Raw genomic sequence first — 4824 nt, forward strand, 5'->3', positions numbered from 1 at the left:
TAATTTCACAGAATTCACTAGAGCAGGAAAAAGAAGTAGGAAATTCAGATATAATAGAATAAATATGCACACCAAGGCCAACTGAAAAGCAGTCACACACAAATGAAATCTACATAGCCATTGTCCAGGGCTAAGGTTAGGAAAAACAGGAACAGTTGTTTTTTCACAAAGAGCTTCCTTGGTTACTAAGATGTTTCCATGCTGGCCTGCTGCTGGCAGTCACTGTCATGGTATGCAATCCTCAGCAGCTAAGATCAAAAAAAAAAAACCAACTCTCAACAAATTCTAGCAAAGATTTAAGGAAAGGGGTCAGCCCCTGGTAGGTTTGACCAGGCTCCAGTGAGTGGCCACACATCCAGGAGTAAGTGGGCAGCACAAACTGGACATGATGGGTTTTAGGTCACAGGAAGAAGACACAGAATTTAGTCTACAGGGAAGTGAGGTGGAGATCTAGGAGGAACTGGGAGCAGATGGATATAATCAAAACATGTTGTATAAAATTCTCAAAAAACTCCAAAGAACAGTAACTGACAAGCAGATGTAAATTCCAAAACTCTTTACAATGTGTTCCCTCATTTTAGGGGTGAAAAACTGGGGTTTTGGGTGAAGAGGGAAAGTCCACAGTCTGAGTCCTAGGTCAGAGGGGAAGAGTACAATGTAGATAGAAAAGGCAGGCATGAAACTAGGGTAAAGTTCAGTGAGATGGAGTGTAAACTGTTCCATTCCCCTTTGCTCTAGTTTTTGACAGAGCATAGGATTTAGGAGAAAAAGAAAAGACCTTTGGCCATGGGCGTTGAGAAATAAATCCCTTGTTACTAGAAAAGTCACAGTGCTGTGACTTCTACCATGCCAAATCAATTGTCACAGAGCAGGCTGTAAGCATATTGTTTATCCAGGATAGGTTTACCTAGGGGTGAACACTTCCTCTTAGGGCTCAGTTAGAAATCGTGATGAGGTCATTGACAAGTAGAAGAGAATCTAGTAGTTCAATTACCATAAAAGGTTACCCTTTGTGTACTCTAATGAATTTTTATTTTTAAAATTAGTAAAATCCAAAGACAAAAGTATTTATTTATTTTTTTTTAGTCAAATCTTTAATGCACTCCATTAAGCCAAGGATAAGACTTTAAAGCATCATATTAGCTAAAGAGTAGCTGGGATTGGAGTTGAAACAATTTCAAACAGCCAGAATAGAAAGTTAACTCTGGGCATAGTATGGTATTCATTCCCAACAGTGGATCATAGAAAAGGACGATTTTTTTTCAAATGTAACAATGAGCGAGTACCTGTCATCATGAAATGATAAATTTTACACAAAGGGACTGGTTGGCCTCCTGTACTAGAAAGGCTAACTTGACTCTCACAATGCCCCTGAGTACAAGACTCAGACTGCCGTTGGTGGCACTTGTAAGCCCAGCCTTCCATTTTCCTAGAACAAATTATCTTTTGAAACACAGACATAGTGACATGAGACACGCAGAAGACGTTTCTGTCCTTCCAGAATAAGGTAGACTTTGAATAGTTTGACCATCACTTTTACAGAGGGTTTCTCCGGAGAGGCTAGCAAAAGAGTCTACACCATCAAAATCCAATCCGGGTTCATCAGCGCTTCATAGTATTGCAAATACTAGCTACTTGGGCAGTTCCTTGGGATTAACTGTGTACGTATTTGGGAAACAGTTGGAGATTTGGTATGACGGCAGAATCAAAATTACCCCACGAATAAGTTTCATGATGATTCTGTATTTATTTTTTTTGTAGGTAGTATGCTATTTATTTATGTATTTAGGTAATGCATGTATGTATGTATGCATGTATGTATGTATGTATTTACAGGCTGGAAGGTCTTGTAATATTTTTTTTTATTATTAACTTGAGTATTTCTTATATACATTTCGAGTGTTATTCCCTTTCCCAGTTTCCGGGCAAACATCCCCCTCCCACCTCCCCTTTCTTATCGGTGATCCCCTCCCCACCCTCCCCCCATTGTCGCCCTCCCCCCAACAGTCTAGTTCACTGGGGGTTCAGTCTTAGCAGGACCCAGGGCTTCCCCTTCCACTGGTGCTATTACTAGGATATTCATTGCTACCCATGAGGTCAGAGTCCAGGGTCAGTCCATGTATAGTCTTTAGGTAGTGGCTTAGTCCCTGGAAGCTCTGGTTGCTTGGCATTGTTGTACATATGGGGTCTCGAGCCCCTTCAAGCTCTTCCAGTTCTTTCTCTGATTCCTTCAACGGGGGTCCTATTCTCAGTTCATTGGTTTGCTGCTGGTATTCGCCTCTGTATTTGTTATATTCTGGCTGTGTCTCTCAGGAGCGATCTACATCCGGCTCCTGTCGGTCTGCACTTCTTTGCTTCATCAATCTTGTCTAATTGGGTGGCTGTATATGTATGGGCCACATGTGGGGCAGGCTCTGAATGGGTGTTCCTTCAGTCTCTGTTTTAATCTTTGCCTCTCTCTTCCCTGCCAAGGGTATTCTTGTTCCCCTTTTAAAGAAGGTGTGAACCATTCACATTTTGATCATCTGTTTGAGGTTCATTTGTTCTAGGCATCTAGGGTAAATCAAGCATTTGGGCTAATAGCCACTTATCAGTGAGTGCATACCATGTATGTCTTTCTGTGTTTGGGTTAGCTCACTCAGGATGATATTTTCCAGTTCCAGCCATTTGCCTACGAATTTCATAAAGTCGTTGTTTTTGATAGCTGAGTAATATTCCATTGTGTAGATGTACCACATTTTCTGTATCCATTCCTCTGTTGAAGGGCATCTGGGTTCTTTCCAGCTTCTGGCTATTATAAATAAGGCTGCAATGAACATAGTGGAGCACGTGTCTTTTTTATATGTTGGGGCATCTTTTGGGTATATGCCCAAGAGAGGTATAGCTGGATCCTCAGGTAGTTCAATGTCCAATTTTCTGAGGAACCTCCAGACTGATTTCCAGAATGGTTTTACCAGTCTGCAATCCCACCAACAATGGAGGAGTGTTCCTCTTTCTCCACATCCTCGCCAGCATCTGCTGTCACCTGAGTTTTTGAACTTACCCATTCTCACTGGTGTGAGGTGAAATCTCAGGGTTGTTTTGATTTGCATTTCCCTTATGACTAAAGATGTTGAACATTTCTTTAGGTGTTTCTCAGCCATTCGGCATTCCTCAGCTGTGAATTCTTTGTTTAGCTCTGAACCCCATTTTTTAATAGGGTTATTTGTTTCCCTGTGGTCTAACTTATTGAGTTCTTTGTATATTTTGGATATAAGGCCTCTATCTGTTGTAGGATTGGTAAAGATCTTTTCCCAATCTGTTGGTTGCCGTTTTGTCCTAACCACAGTGTCCTTTGCCTTACAGAAGCTTTGCAGTTTTATGAGATCCCATTTGTCAATTCTTGATCTTAGAGCGTAAGCCATTGGTGTTTTGTTCAGGAAATTTTTTCCAGTGCCCATGTGTTCCAGATGCTTCCCTAGTTTTTCTTCTATTAGTTTGAGTGTGTCTGCTTTGATGTGGAGGTCCTTGATCCACTTGGACTTTTAAGCTTTGTACAGGGTGATAAGCATGGATCGATCTGAATTCTTCTACATGTTGACCTCCAGTTGAACCAACACCATTTGCTGAAAATGCTATCTTTTTTCCATTGGATGGTTTTGGCTCCTTTGTCAAAAATCAAGTGACCATATGTGTGTGGGTTCAATTCTGGGTCTTCAATTCTATTCCATTGGTCTATCTGTCTGTCTCTGTACCAATACCATGCAGTTTTTATCACTATTGCTCTGTAATAGTGCTTGAGTTCAGGGATAGTGATTCCCCCTGAAGTCCTTTCATTGTTGAGGATAGCTTTAGCTATCCTGGGTTTTTTGTTATTCCAGATGAATTTGCAAATTGTTCTGTCTAACTCTTTGAAGAATTGGATTGGTATTTTGATGGGGATTGCATTAAATCTGTAGATCGCTTTTGGTAAAATGGCCATTTTTACTATATTAATCCTGCCAATCCATGAGCATGGGAGATCTTTCCATCTTCTGAGGTCTTCTTCAATTTCCTTCTTCAGTGTCTTGAAGTTCTTATTGTACAGATCTTTTACTTGCTTTGTTAAAGTCACTCCGAGGTACTTTATATTATTTGGGTCTATTATGAAGGGTGTCGTTTCCCTAATTTCTTTCTCGGCTTGTTTCTCTTTTGTATAGAGGAAGGCAACTGATTTATTTGAGTTATATTTATACCCAGCCACTTTGCTGAAGTTGTTTATCAGCTTTAGTAGTTCTCTGGTGGAACTTTTGGGATCACTTAAATATACTATCATATCATCTGCAAATAGTGATATTTTGACTTCTTCTTTTCCGATCTGTATCCCCTTGACATCCTTTTGTTGTCTGATTGCTCTGGCTAGAACTTCAAGAACTATATTGAATAAGTAGGGAGAGAGTGGGCAGCCTTGTCTAGTCCCTGATTTTAGTGGGATGCTTCAAGTTTCTCTCCATTTAGTTTAATGTTAGCAACTGGTTTGCTGTATATGGCTTTTACCATGTTCAGGTATGGGCCTTGAATTCCTATTCTTTCCAGGACTTTTATCATGAAGGGGTGTTGAATTTTGTCAAATGCTTTCTCAGCATCTAATGAAATGATCATGTGGTTTGGTTCTTTCAGTTTGTTTATATAATGGATCACGTTGATGGTTTTCCGTATATTAAACCATCCCTGCATGCCTGGGATGAAGCCTACTTGGTCATGGTGGATGATTGTTTTGATGTGCTCTTGGATTCGGTTTGCCAGAATTTTGTTGAGTATTTTTGCGTCGATATTCTTAAGGGAAATTGGTCTGAAGTTCTCTTT

This window comes from Rattus norvegicus, chromosome 5 (genome assembly GCF_036323735.1).
Source record: "Rattus norvegicus strain BN/NHsdMcwi chromosome 5, GRCr8, whole genome shotgun sequence".
In the NCBI taxonomy this organism is placed as follows: domain Eukaryota; kingdom Metazoa; phylum Chordata; class Mammalia; order Rodentia; family Muridae; genus Rattus; species Rattus norvegicus.